The 15881-nt window shown below is 39.7% G+C and overlaps 1 long non-coding RNA gene across 1 annotated transcript; it reads right to left on the bottom strand.

Annotated features, from left to right (window-relative positions):
• Positions 1–14574: 14574 nt before the first annotated feature.
• On the bottom strand, positions 14575–14903 carry LOC112947176. The gene is made up of 2 exons (XR_003249357.1): positions 14838–14903; positions 14575–14752 (listed from the first exon to the last, which is right to left on the bottom strand). It is a non-coding gene; the product is annotated as an uncharacterized LOC112947176 (long non-coding RNA).
• Positions 14904–15881: the final 978 nt, after the last annotated feature.

Raw genomic sequence — 15881 nt, 5'->3', positions numbered from 1 at the left:
TGGGCCTTCCCCGCCAGGCATCTTCAGCACAAGGGGAGTCCTGAAGCCCTCTCGTTCTTTCATGCCCAGTAACAGGAGCGGGATCACACTCTGTGCTGCCTTGCTCACTACTTAACCCTAGTATCTAATAAACAGCACGAATGCAGTACATCCAAGGAATTCTGAAGCTTTTTTGCCACTGAACGAAAAGTAGGTAATAGAAAATTGTGTCTGTTTTGTAAATTCCGCTGCTGCTGCTTGCAAATTACTGAGTAAGAAGAGATTTAGATTTTCCGAGCTTTCCAACATAACAAGTTTTCCATCCATCTTATGACAGATCAAAAGATTACAAAACACAAATAAACAATAACAGGCTGAGACCAGACTTATCCTTCTAAATTATAAGATATTGATAAATAACATGGAAAGAAGACCAGGACTCAGAACTCCAAAAGTAATGTGTCGGAAACATACTCAGAAAAGAGTAAAACAGAAAAGCCAGCTCTTGGCAGGAAGCATTAATGGTCTATTTAGATCACATAGGTAAGGAAGTTTTAGTTATTATTTCAAGAGGTAGAAATGTTAGGTTTCAAATATCATTAGAAATAACCAGTATGAGTAACAATATGAGAACATTATCTTCAGAATGGAATGTTTCAATTAAACAATTCATTCTACAATAGAAGACAATCCCATCTGGAATACAATTTTCAGACAATTCCTAGGACAAATGATTTAAAATGGGACGTTTAAATTATTATCATTAAAATTCATGAAAATATTTGCATAATTGCTATCTCCCATAAAAGGAAATTTCCTTCATCAAAAAAGTTGCATGTACACTAAATATGTTTCTGACAAAGGGTATATAGAACAGAAAATACTCATTTGTGCAATCAGCTATCTCACGAAATTAATAATGCAAGAAGCTAACAGAACTTTTTCTTCATATATAGCTTTGGGAAACAAAATCTCAGAAGATGTAATCTTTGTGAAATTACTTTGGCCTCCACTGATTTTAGTTAATCATCATGAACAGAAACACTTAAAACTTAGAAATGTGCTTGTAGGAATAGGAGACCAGAAGACACCAAGAGTCCCATCCTCAGGATTCTAGCACAGTGACTTTGCCAGCCAAGCGATACAAAGACGGAAACTCCCTCCTGCAGACAAGCCCTGCAGAACTCCTCTTTTTTCTTTTTTTTCTTTTTCTCTTGCAAATTGAGCAGTTCTAAATATGAAGATAATTTTCTGAAATAAAGTTTCTCACTACATGGAAGTTAAGCCATTTGAAAAACCTACAAAGTGTTCAGAGAAATGAGACTGGATTCCATACAACTACTTAGCTTCACAACCTCGTTGTTAAATCATATATACATATAAATCATACAAACATATATACTAGGCTTTATGTACTCATCTAAAATCTTTCTTAATATGCAAGTACATTTCTAACTTTGCTTAAACTAAACAAAACAACAACAAAAGACTGGTATGAGTTCAATTATGAAGACTCCTGCATAAATGATGCCACTGTGTGTGGCACAAAAAGTTCCTGCTTGCTAGAATGAGTAATCAAGAGTGTACCAAAACTGTTTTCTAAGAGCAGCATCATTTTTGCAAAATAGGAGGCATGATCCAGTACAATGTGTTACAGGTGTCCCTGCATAAGCCAGCCTAAGATGATCTCCAGGGGTCCCTTCCAACCTCAACCACTCTGATCGTGTGTGTGATTCTGTCCATGTTCCATGACTTCTGTATTTGACTATCAACTAGCCAAATTTGGAATACATCTACCTTATGTATCACACACTTTACTACTTAAAAACAGATTTTTAAAACCCTAGATATTAATTAGAAGGTACCACTGTTATCAGAAACAGAAGTCTGAAAAGAGCAGGAATGAATATTCATCAGCATTATTGTGGGCCTTTTCTCAAATGGGACAGCAGCATCCTACTGAAGCACCCTGCCACAACTTCCTTCAAGTTTTTCAATTAAAGTTCTTCCTCCAATTATTCCTATGTTTAACCAACAGGGTATTACAAGCACTGCATTTTTTGAGATTTATTTTCTGATCTATCTCATGAGGTTTATGATTGTAATTCAAGCAACTGCAGCACATACAAAATATAAAAGAAGCAGCTTAATTTGCAAGAAACTGAGAGTAGATAGTTATCCTGCGTTTTCTAAGTTCTAAGCACATATTAATGATTCAAACAATTTAACAGAGCAGAGACCTTAGCACAATTACATTATTATATCACGGTACCTAATGGATTAGCTAATAGACGCTAATAACATACTTCAATTTGAACTCTAGATGAGACTAGGAGCATCATTCCAGCTAAGCAGTTATTCAGCAGAACTCAGTACATGATACCGGCCACTGTTTCTGCCATACTGCATCTCATATTCACCACCCATCAACTCTGTACTACCACAGACTCTTTCGAAAAAGTTTTAAAAGATCTTTTTTAAAAATAAAGCATTTTATCTTTCTTATCTTTCTTATCTTTCTTTCAAACCAAAAGTAAATTTTATCACTACAACTTCAGTATTTTAAAAGTTGGTATCATCTCTGAATTTAATTAGTATAACAATAGTCTGCTTCTAAATTCAAAGATACTGACACTAATAGTTCCCAACTGAGGCCCTGATAATTTTTTTCCCTTCATTTAAAAAAAAAATTCCCAGATTATTTGCCAAGCATAATTAATATATTTTAATTTTAATAAACTGTGTTTTTGGAAAACACACATTTTCTGTTCTTAGTAAATAAAAGAATGAATTGTCACTTAGGAAGTAATTTTAGTTGAAATCAAATGTATTATTAATTTTGCAAAGGGACAACTGAAGAGGCTGAATAAGGTAATTCTGTTTCAATTATACAAATCTGTTTTCTCTGTTCCTTTGCAGTTTAGGTAACTACATGACATGATATTAAGATCAAGAAAAAAGGTTAAAATCCATAGTTCTGTGTAAGTATCCCTAGCCAAAATACTTTGGGTTCTTTCCTCTTTTACCTTACCTTATTAGCGCTTATCCTAAATGAGACATTTTCCCATCTTTCATTAAGACTTCAGTATTTCTCTAGTCTTGCTAGGTTTCTTTTGTTCTGTGCTAGTTTCCAAAATTAATTCTCTTGAGTTTATCCTATTCAAATCATACTGTCATTGAAATCAATGATGTCAATTCTTAACTTCAATCGAAATTCATCTGAGCAATCAATGTCCCTTAATGCTCCAGGTTATGTATCTTGAGACCTAACTTTCATATTCTCAACATCTTCAAGTATTCCCTAATCTAAGTGCCTATTCATAGCTATTTTAGAAAATTTCATTTACTTTCTAATTATCCACTCATCTTTTCTTCTTATTAAAGATACTTAAGTGAATGAAGTCTTTTTTTTTTAATTAATTTAATTCCCCATTTATCAATCAGGCCACTTTATCTCAATATATGTTTCCTAATATGCTTGTAAAAGACTTCCTCCTTAATTCCCGTAAGCCTTTAAGATGCCACAGTACTCTTTTGTTTTCCTTCCAACTGCTTTCTCTGTCACATCTGAGACTTACACTCATTTTTCTGGTCTCTTCCCGTCTTTTGTATGGCTTCAAACTAGAAACTGACAGTTTAGGAAGTAAACACCTAAGGAGATTTTTTTAAAGGGGCTCTGACACTGCAGCCAACAGACAACTCTGAAGCTGATTTACCGGGAAGTCAAACCCTGCATAGGGCTGGTTCAGAGAAATAAGCCCAAGTCTGTGGTGTGGCCACGGTGGTTTCATGATTTCCAAGCCGCAGGACGCCCGTGACGCCGTAACTCAACTCTGAGCTCAGGGCTTACTGTGTCTGCAGCACTGAGGTGCTCATCCATGCGGTTGGCACCTAGTTAACCTCCTGAGTCCTGCTTAAGGCCAGGGGGCTGGGTGAGGCTTTCAGGGACATTCAAGAGAGTTTGCCTCCTTTCCTGGAGCACAGAGTACTGCATAAACACATTTGCGGTTCATCCCTGAAGCTGGGGGACCTGAGCCCCACGGAGAGCTCTTAGCTGGGGCTGCTGGCTGGAAGAGACCCCTCAGGGGCCGCCTGCAGCGCTACCCACTGCGTGAGATCCCCAGCTACCAAAGCAGAGAAATCAAAACCAGCACGGAGTCGTTTTGCTTGGCAAAGATGTGAGTAACACTTTAGGGCTTGAGGATGGGAAGCTTGTGGAAGCATAGGACCAGTCCTGTTTGCTTTTTTGCCCTCCCCCCCCCTTTTTTTATTTTATGGTAAGACTTGATGATATTGAAGGTCTTTTCCAGCCATTATGATACCATGATTCTGTAGTCCTAGGGGACTTAACTAGGGCTTAGACAAAACAGGGCTAGGCTCCATTTCCTCTCTTCTACACTTAGGACACCAGTCTAGAGAGGTGACTCTAGGGAGAAGTCTTGCTCCTTTCTGGACACACTGTAAGAAGGGGCCAGACAAACCACCTACAGTTTTCTGCTTCTTTTAATTTTTTTGCTAGAAGGGTTTTCATCCTGTTCCCATGTTATATATCATCTTGCACATTTCTTTTTTCTTTTTTTTTTTTTAATGGTTTCTAATCAGAAATAACTTCCATGATAAAAGACTTGAGATTTGAGATTTTTATTGTTTATGATCTTTGAGTTAACGCAAGGCAAAGACTTGAGGCAGCTACCTCAAAATCTCTCCTCTGTCAAAAATCATATATATGTAAAATGGCAATTGTAGCATATAAACAAGCAAAATGCTTGTTATTAAAAGGAAGGTAGTGACTTGAGTATAAAACATGGAACATGCTCAGCAGAGGGCTTCTCCAAGAGAAAGGAAACATCTTTGCTTTGAAGTAAGTTCCTAATAACTCTCAACTGTTGAAAACTTATAGAAAGAGGACAGCTCTTTAATCTACACCTTTTAATTTGTAAGTTCTTACACTATCTAAAACCTAGAGGCTCCTTAGAATCTAGAAAAAAGATCCATATGCTGAATAAAGTCATCATGTAAAATAAAGAGCAGAGTGAATGTTATAGCGGCTGCAATCTATCTTGTTCACATTGAAATTAAGAAAGCTGTTATTATTTGTATGGTCTCATTCCCTTTTCTGTCACTTTCCACATCTGTATACACCCACTTTTCCTCACCTGTAAATCAACTGTTTTCAGCCCATTCCTATTCCATCTCAGGCAACCCATCTCTGGGAAGTTCCTATCGTGTCCCATATATAGTGTCCTATATAAGCAGGTACATACATAGAAAAAAAAAAAAGGCCAACAGTTACTCTTCGCTTCTGAATTCTGTCCAGGGAGCGACTGAAGAGTTATGGGAGTTACACCTTAAGAGAGTCAATACAAGACTCCATTTAGGCTTCCCTACAAATAGGCACATGCATTAACACAGTGACTGAGATACTCTTTACCTACTTCATGTCACATACCGTGTTAGGGTATTTTCCTCTACATTTCTGAAAGAAAATTCTGTCAGAAAGCTATTATTGTCAATTAAATTCCTTCTAGCTTCCTCTGGAATGTTCTACTTGCTTTTTTGATGCCACTCTCTTCGTTTAGTTAGATGGGTCTTCTCCCTGGGAATCTTTACCTTTGCCTTTCACCACTTACTGGTAGAAATTTCACCACAGCCCTTAGTTTGATACATATTAACTAATCAGCTTAGCCCTATTCTGCAGATAGCAGTTCGATGACAAGATCACTGGTTCGATTCACTGGTTTAATGTATGTGTGTATATATATATGTATGCACACACACACAGTTATGTTCTCTGAACCTATTCTTTCGAGAATTCATGTAATCAAAACTGTTCACTGTATCCTACACCAAGTGCCACTGATGCCCTTTTTCAGTGTATTAGTATTGTACTGCACAGTGCACATGGTACCGCACCAGCTCTTCAGGCCATGCAGCTCTTCCTATCCGATATTCCCACTCCCTGTTTTGGCAAACCTTCCCACCTGTGTGCCCTTCCCACTCATTTGTGTTTCTGACAAGATCCATTCGTAGCCATCCCCAGAAAATCCCCTTCAGATGCAACCCCTTGCTGCATCCTACAGCCAGTTCTTCAAACTGAGATGCAAGCAGGTATTCAGCAAGCACCAATTCTTCAGGCTAATCAATCGTTTCCCATTTGACATGCTGTCAGATGTTTTCTGGATGTCCAGACTGCATCTGCGAAATTTAGCTTGGTCAAAACCATACAAACAAACACACAAAATACATCCCATAAAAGAGAAGAAACTGACATTATTTCTCTAATATATTTGTTTCATATCATTTTCTTCTAGGTCCTTTAAGATTTGAGCTTGGATTCGTATCTTCAAGCAATCCACAAAGACCAGAACTGTGAAAAAATAATAAAACCCACTAATGCTCTGTCCTATTTCGTATGAACATATTATTGATCGTCTATTTAAATGTGGATTAAAAATTACATTAATTATTAATCTCCTATCTTCCCAATGAAAAAAAAAATATTAGTTGATTCATCCATTCTATGAATTTGGTTACCCTATGCTGCCTTCTGCATTTTCATATCATCTTTTAATGTTGTGTAATTGACCAAAGGATACATCAAAGTAAGTCACTTCACAGAATTTTATTCAATGCAAAATTCAGTACCAGTGATTGAAGTAATTTCTACAGATAATACAGTTCAATTTCTTTCCTCTATTATTATTGCCAGTAGTAATACATGGAAATTAGTATGATTTATTTTCTTATTTTTACTTCAGGAGGCGGAAAAGAAATATTGAATATTTAGAATTTAACCTTTTATGTAATTTATTGCAACTAATTCACCAAGGAAGAAGATCACCCAATGGTTGAGGTTTGAATGAACCTCCAGAGGTCATCTAGTCCCACCCCCTGCTCCAGCAGGGTCACTCAGAGCACGGGGCACAGGGCGGCATCCAGGCGGGTTTGGAAGATCTCCAGAGAAGGAGACTCCACAGCCTCTCTGGGCAGCCTGTGCCAGGGCTCTGGCACCCTCACAGGAAAGAAGTCCCTCCTCACATGCAGACAGAACTGCCTGTGCTGCAGTTTGCACTCATTGCCCCTTGTCCTGTCCCTGGCCATCACTGAGAAGAGCTTGATCCCATCCTCTTTACATCCTCTCTTCAGGTATTTATACATTTGATCAGATGTCCTCTCAGTCTTCTCTTTTCCACGCTAAACCAGCCCAACTCATTCTCTCCTCATACGAGAGATGTTCCAGTCCCTTAATCATCTTAGTTGCTCTCCGCTGGACCCTCTCGAGAAGCTCCACGTGTCTCTTGTGCAGGGGAGCCCAGAACTGCACCCTATACTCCAGGTGCGGCCTCACCAGAGCTGAGGAGAGGGGCAGGATCCCCTTCCTCGACCTCCTGGCCACACTTCCGCTGATGCAGGCCAGGATCCCATTGGCCTTCTTGGTCACGAGGGCACACTGCTGCCTCATGGTTAACTTGGTGTCAACCAAGACTCCCAGGTCCCTCTCTGCAGAGCTACTCTCCAGCAGGTCAACCCCTAATCTGTACCAGGGTTATTCCTCCTGGGTTATTCCTCCCCAGGTGCAGGACCCTGCAGTTGTCCTTGATAAAACACATATGCATGATCCTAATCACTGACATTATTATTTTAGCCTAGATATATAGGTATTCACGCTTGTCTGTTGTTATAAGCGTTCACTCTTCATATTAATTCTACAATCACTCACAAATGGAACCGGAATGATGAGATTTTATATGAGTGTCTTTCAGATGCTGACAAACACTAAAACTCGAAAAGAAAGATTCGTTGTTTCAGTAAACCTTTTGTGAGATATATATATTTAGTATGCCCAAAGTATTTCTTCAGTTTTGTCTGGAAAACAAAAATACAGTGTCACTGGCATCTTTTAGTTTTTGTTAAGAAACCAAATAGCTCCAGAAACACAACTCACACACAACAATCCACTTCTGCCCTCAGTTCAATCTCGGACACAATAGTGATGATACTTAAAGCACAGGGTAGTTGCTCTCAGCATACAATTCTTGAGACCCAGAATAAGCTAACTCATCATTTAAAGCAGTGCTTTAAAGTTCTGACAACATTTAGGCACTCTGCACTTTCAGAAATTCTTTAAGATTTTTTGGTTCAAAATTACCCTTTGTACGTCTAGCTTCTCCCCACCCACACTTTTTTCCCCACTTATCTCAAACCAGACATATAAAAAAAATTGAAAATGAAAACTGACTTTTCCTAGAATTCTCTAATTTTTTTAGCTGTGCAGCTGACACAAACTGTACTCTTCCTAATGGTACAGCAGCACACAGTAAGAAAGATTTTCTGAGAAAATCCTTTTACTTCCTTTTATTCTGCTGCTTTCACTTATTTGTTCTTGATGCTGCCAGCATGAATAGCTTTATGCTTTGAAATTAAGCCCCATTCTATACTTCATCCTTTGTGGGACCTCAACGTAGGTTGCTCTGTAATCTCTGAAGTTTTATCAAATAGTATCTCTAAGTGGTTATGACAACTTGCACCAAGTCCAAAAACTTATTTATTTAATTATCTTTAAATCAAGATATTCAACTACTGCCAATGCTCAGTTTCAAGAAACGCAACCTGCAGACAAGCTGCCTGCAACATAGGACCGAGGTCCATCCAGGAGATGGGACCAGAAAAAGACCCCTGAGAGAAGAGCAAGGGCAGCAGAGGTCACGCGAGGAGCTGGGCCTGGGCTGGAGCCCCCGGCAGAGGGTCCCAGTGAGGACCCCTAAGGAGGACGGACGCTCAGGGCGATGGAGGCCTCTTAGTACATGCAGGCCCTGATGCTTAACCAAGACTTTCCAACCTTCTTGGTCTTTCATAGCACGGTATGTTCCAGCAATCTAGACCCATGCTCAAGAATGGCAAATCTAGTCTTCTTTTAAAGGCAAATTTTAAATATGTATGACTTATAAAAAAAATAGTAAAGAACACATGAGAGTCTGTTGAGTTTGTTGATTTGAACTGTCATTCTCTTCCCTGTTGTTTATCTTGGGGATAAACTATAAACTTCAATTCATAACTGAATCACTGAGAGTGAATTCTAAAACATTCCCTGCTATTCAAGTACTCAGGCCACAAAAAAACAAAAAGCGCCATTAGTGTATGCCATCGTTGAACAGGGGTAATGTCATTCGCACTGACTTCTCAATCCGAACAGTTTTGCATGCTAGGAGTCTCCTGTTTCATCTCATGGTTTCAGTTATTGTATTTCAATTATTTTATTTCAGTCTTTTTATTTTTATTTATTATTTTATTGTATATTTTATTGTATATTATTTATTATTTATATTATTTAAACATACTAAAAACCATGTGTGCCTTTGACTCTCAATGCATCCATTTCACTAATTTGGCATTACTGGAGACTACACAGTATCTATTCTAGTTATGCCAAAGCAGCTACCTCTGAAGAAGAATCCTTTCTACAAAGCTGCTACGAGGTAGAAAATGCTTTGTCCCCAGGAAAATTCATGAGCATCATCTTGTATAACATAACTGGATGTAGTTCCCGAATATACTTATCAGAAGTTAATCTTTTGAAAGCATCTTCAAGTAGTTTTACCTTACCTAATGTTAGTTTTACTTTCTGGTATCTCATCAGCTACAGTATTTTTCCATGTATTTAACTGTACAATAATTTCTAAATAGAAGTTGTAGAAATTGTTTTCATTTTCCGACCTCCACATTTCTCTAGACACCAGGGGATGCGGATGAGACTACCAAGCAACTGTCTGTTCTTCTCTCTACACAACTTCAAATTTGTGCAGTGTCATCACTGCTAGATATGTATAAGCATGTGGACGTCTAGACTATGTTTTTCTAAAGATGTGGTTTTATACTAGGTATGGATTTTGTAGTTAGACATCACTGCCTAAACAAAAGCACAATTTTTAAATTCTCTTAATCAGTTTCCTCCCTAACTGTACAATCCTATGTAAACATTGGGGAAAACAGGATGATTTCTATATTGATGCACAGGAAGGTAGTTTGCTCTAGACTTTCTTTGGCTCATGTTTAAAGTCTAGAGCAAACTACCTTCCTGTGCATCAACAGTTTGGCTGATGGTGGGGAGGAGGCATTAGATGGCAAACACAAATTTACAATAATAAAATTATTATTCTCTTTGGCTCATGTTTATAGTAATAATTTTATTATTGTAATTTTGTGTTTGCCAACTAATACCTCCTCCCCACCACCAGTCAAACTGTTTCAATAATATCCTGACGTATCTATACAAATAAAAAAATATTTCAGTCAAATGTCACCAATGTGTCGTCTTTAGGAGGTGAGAGGTTGAGGTCTGTACAGGACATATAGAAAGGAAGAGGGACAAATATGCTATGTATATTACATATAAACTGTATGAGTCTGTTAAAAATCAGATCAAAACTGAGTATTTCAGATACTTGCACCAATGCAATTGCAAGCAACCAGTAAAACAATATGCACACCATGAGCTGCAGTAATAGGAGTTCGGTCCAAAAATAACATATTCTTCTTCATCCAACATACACTTCCTACTCTTCATCTATACATAAGTTTACCAAAATAAATACACAGACACACAATGGAAAATAAAAACAGGGAAAAAATAGAGATAGAAGGAAGTTTGATGTGAAAATCAAAGCTCATTCAAAAGGTATTTTGAATATATTTCTTTGCTTTTGTCTTTATCAGAAAAGACACATCAGTGTGAGAACATGACCTGGGATGAACAAGTAGTTGGTTGCTGACCAAGCAAATGTGCTCTCCTCTATAATAAAGTCTGTGTTCCCAATTTAGGACTGTTTTCCACCAAGAGCATCTTCCTGCACATACAAGAACACTTAGACTTCTTCATCTACCACCTGGTGGCCAAGCATATCAACAGTCAAACAGAAGCATCCAAGGACATGACAAAAAATCAGTACTTGCATCAGGCTGAATTTGTATCCAAGTATGTTAAATGCAGGCCTGTGATAACTACAACATCAGCATCCTTAGGATAATTACAGATTAAGTTTAGTTTAGTCCATAACATTCAGTATAATTCATGACTACGGCAATTTTACTCTCCTTAGGGAAGTGAATTATTTAAAATGTTTCCCAGCTATCCAGCTTTCTCAAGACAGTGATTACTTTCACCTTTCTCTGAGTCATCAGGATTTTCTCATGGTCCTTTGTCTCCTTAAGTCTAGTCTTTATGTCTGAGTCTGAAAGCCTAGTCTGAATCTAAAAGCTCAACTGGTCATTACTGTCATTGCCACCATATGTTAATTAAGTCTTTATTTTAATTTGGGGAGAGGCTGTCCTTAAGCTAGCCTGTCCCTTGTTTTCCTGATCTGGGAACCTGGAAAGCTCTATGTGAGGGTGGTGTTGCTCTGGTGGCCGAGGAGCAACTAAAAGCTGGCTGTTCTTACAAGTTTCCAATCATCTTACCACTAGACATCCTCGTTCTTTCTCCATTCTTATTATCTTAATATTTTTATTACAAACCTCTACAAAATCAGGATTTCTGAAGGCAAGTACTAACATTTACTACAGTGTAAATGTAGTAAATGGAGCCTAACAAACACAAGAGTTTTGATCTGTCTCAGTCTTGGTGTTACCTAAACACAGAGATGCATCTCATCCTATGGACATTTAAAATGGCAGGAATGGGGAACACCGGCACTAGTCACAAACTACACTTATCATAAGCTCATTTAGGTCCTAGCTGCTACTAAATGAAATTCACATGATTCTCCTGGTTGCTCAAGTACTTAGGTAAATCGTGACTTCTGGCCAGTTGATGGTCTGACCTCTCATTTCTCAACAACTGGTAATTTAGAGGGTTTTAAATTTTATTTTATGATGGTTTTAGAGTGGCCCTAAGCATAAAAACCTCATGCCTATGAATAGACAGTTGTAATCATTGTCATTAAAAGATTAAATGCAATTAGACAGTGATGTAGATTCCTAATGAGACAATAAAATACACTATTAAAAAAGGCAAGTAGTGCCAGATTGCATAGGCTGACGCAGAAACTAAATGAAGCTCTGCTATCATTCAAGCTAGAATGGGAATTAAGGGGTTATTACACAGAGCTTACGAAAATAAGTGAATACAGTGAAGTCAAAACAAACCATATACACAACAGAAGAGTGGAAATGTACAGTACTGCAGCTATCTATAGTCTGTATAGATTCCAAAGTCTTCCTTGATGAATCCCACTACACATGCAGCATTGGAAAGCTATGGAAAAGAGTGGCAGGCCTCACACAGTGTAAAAAGAAACAAGAATTTCGTTTCCAAAATGGGCTAATGACATTACTGATACAGAATCACTAATGATCAATGATATTTTAGAAAACACTGCTGAACATACATGTATTTATATGGGGTTTATGAAATCAGCACAGGAACTTGTGTAGATAAATGACTAAAGAAGATAATGCCAGTCACTTAAAATACCAGGTCCTCAAATTTTGGCAAGAACTAATTCATAGAATCATAGAATCATAGAATCATAGAATGCCGAAGGTTGGAAGGGACCTCAGAGGTCATCGAGTCCAACCCCCCTGCTCACGCAGGGTCACCTAAAGCACGTGGCACAGGGCTGCATCCAAGCGGGTTTTAAAGATCTCCAAAGAAGGAGACTCCACAACCTCTCTGGGCAGCCTGTTCCAGTGCTTTGTCACCCTCACAGTGAAGAAATGCTTCCTTAAGTTCCTGTGGAACTTCCGATGCTTCAGTTTGTGGCTGTTTCCTCTAGTCCTATCCCTGCCCACCACTGAAAAGAGGCCGCCCCCCTCCTCCTCACTGCCTCCCTTGAGGTATTTATACACGCTGATCAGGTCCCCCCTCAGCCTGCTCTTCTCCAGGCTGAACAGGCCCAGCTCTCTCAGCCTTTGCTCATAGGGCAGATGTTCCAGGCCCCTGATCATCCTCGTAGCCCTGCGCTGGCCTCTCTCCAGCAGCTCCACATCCCTCTTGTACTGGGGAGCCCAGAACTGGACGCAGTACTCCAGATGTGGCCTCACCAGGGCTGAGTAGAGGGGGATGATCACTTCCCTCGACCTGCTGGAGACGCTTTTCTTAATGCACCCCAGGATCCCGTTGGCCTTCTTGGTCACCAGGGCACACTGCTGCCTCATGGTCAACTTGTCGTCCACCATGACACCCAGGTCCCTCTCTGTGGGGCGGCTCTCCAGCAGGTCCACCCCTAATCTGTACTGGTGTCCAGGGTTATTCCTCCCCAAGTGCAGGACCCTGCACTTGCCCTTGTTGAACCTCATGAGGTTTCTCGCCGCCCAGTCCTCCAGTCTGTCCAGGTCCCTCTGGATGGCAGCACAGCCCTCAGGGCTATCAGCTACTCCACCCAGCTTGGTATCGTCGGCAAACTTGCTGAGGGAGCACTCCAGCCCTTCATCCAGGTCGTTAATGAATAAGTTGAACAGGACCGGACCGAGAACTGACCCCTGGGGGACACCACTAAGTACAGGCCTCCAGCTGGACTCCGCTCCATTGACAACCACTCTCTGCACCCTGCCATTGAGCCAATTCCTAATCCACCTCCCCATCCACTCATCTATCCCACACCTTCGGAGCTTGCCCAGGAGGATGCTGTGAGGGACAGTGTCAAAAGCCTTGCTCAAATCCAGATAGATGACATCCACCGCTCTGCCCTCATCTATCCAGCTAGATATTCCTTCGTAGAAGGTGATCAGGTTAGTCAAGCAGGATTTCCCCTTGGTGAATCCATGCTGGCTACTCCTGAGCACCTTCTTCTCCTCCATGTGTCTGGAGAGAGCAGCCAGGATGAGCTGCTCCATCACTTTCCCGGGGATGGAGGTGAGGCTCACCGGCCTGTAGTTACTCGGGTCCTCCTTCTTGCCTTTTTTGAAGACTGGAGTGATGTTGGCTTTCTTCCAGTCCTCCGGCACCTCCCCCGTTCTCCAGGACCTTTGAAAGATGATGGCGAGCGGCTCGGCTAGGACATCTGCCAGTTCCCGCAGCACACACTTGTTTTCTACCAAGACTTCAGTAACTTTTCCTATCATTCATACTCATGTTAGCTTGAAGAAACAAAGTAGCCAACAGTAGAAGGATGCTGGGAATATCTGCCTTAGCTTTAGTCTCAATGATTTCACAGAATGATGAAAAACAAATGTTTTGATGTATTAAACTATTGCCTTGACTTCAGCATTGCCATTAGCGAGCAACACGAACACTTACTGCCATCAGGCTAAGGGGTTCTGCTGCTTGAGTGCCTTCCACGCAAATAAAACCGTAAACCTCTTGCTGTAACACCTGCTAGCATGGAAAGATCCTGGGCCCCTTCCTAGGGATTGCAGGCTGCCTCCAGCCCATGTAGGCACTGCTTCAGAGACACATAAGCAAAGCAACGGACAGAGACATTAAATACTGAATTACTAGAATGCAGTTTGGCTGTGACTCATTTTGCATTCTGCACTGAACTGCAGGAGAAGTCTAAGTATTACAGTATCCAAATTGCCATGAGTGGCCCTTCAGTGCTAATGCAACCCATCAGCACTGCTGGTAACCACGCTTATGACAAGCAACGTAAGTATGAGAAACACAAATTTCAAAGCATCTTTTACACCCTTGTTAAGCTTAGACTATATTACTGTTCAGAACTTTTTCGTTTTAACTCAGGCAAAGCATATTCACAATAGACACCAGAAGTGCTGCAAAGCTCACTTCATCTTCCTTGAGTATTTCCCAGAACTTCAGAGCCAGAAGTCGTCTTTAATTCTGCAACAACCACAACAAAAATTAGACAAAATGGGATTTCTGCCGAGAAGTGCAAACAAGCAAGATCCATTTATTAGCAGCTTACGTAAGGTTTTTGATCCAGTGCTAGCCTCAAGCACTCCAGAGATGGCTGCTGTTGCCGAGAGACTTACGTTTCTTCCCTTTCTCACGTCATTCCTTATCCCACCCTCAAGTGAAATTGGAAAAGGAGTGTTAGCCAGCACCATATATTTAGCCTACAAGCCTATCAGCCTTAGTGGTTTCCCCTACTGGCAACATGACTACTAACACTGCAGTCTCAGTCTGGAGATGCTCTTAAGTTTTTAGTTTCCTTGTTTTATCTTCTTTATTTATAGTCTGAGAGGTCACACTATTTCTTCTTCTTTTTTTTTTTTAGATCAAAATTAAACCATTTTTACTTCAACATGCATATTGTAGATGTAGAGGACATTCCAATCCTAAGATTTTTCATGGGATATGACTTTTTCAGTTACCATCTTTAATCAAGCCAAATTATTCCCAGTGAATATGTAAGATTTTAATATTGCTGAATAAAATCCACTTTTCAGTAAGTGAATAAAGACATTTTCCAACTGGGAACACATTTTTGCCTACTGATGAGCAAATCTGGATGTATCTGGAAATACTGAACTTCGTCCAACTAAGCACCTTGAAGGAATGGGCAGTTAGGTAAACATTTCAGATGAATGACAACAGGCAATTTAGAAATTTGGTTAAATTTTAGATAAGCCTAATTTTTAACTGACATACAACACTACTGGATCCAAATTCTTACTGTTTTAAACAACATCACTGTATCACTCTCAATACAACAATATTACACGCCCACCTGGTAACTCTAAAGGGACAGAATACATAAATGCTGTTATTTCATTTGAAATATAGAGTTTTGCCTCCTCTTTGCCACTTAGACATATGCTGTAGCACATATATATATATGCAGGTAAAGACACAGCCCATATGGCAATGCAAATCATTTGTTTACTAGAGCTCGAGTTTGATCTACAACTGCTGGCCCCAGATGCAGTGAACACTGAGCACCTATTTTTTCACTTATCCGTCTTTTTAATGCCGCACAATCTCTCAGCTCATTTTATCTTTTTAAGCT

This window comes from Nothoprocta perdicaria, unplaced genomic scaffold, assembly GCF_003342845.1.
Source record: "Nothoprocta perdicaria isolate Ctin4 unplaced genomic scaffold, notPer1 scaffold_222, whole genome shotgun sequence".
NCBI classification, from domain to species: domain Eukaryota; kingdom Metazoa; phylum Chordata; class Aves; order Tinamiformes; family Tinamidae; genus Nothoprocta; species Nothoprocta perdicaria.
Note: the sequence above shows the minus strand (reverse complement) of the source record. Positions and strands in the feature narration are given on the sequence as shown.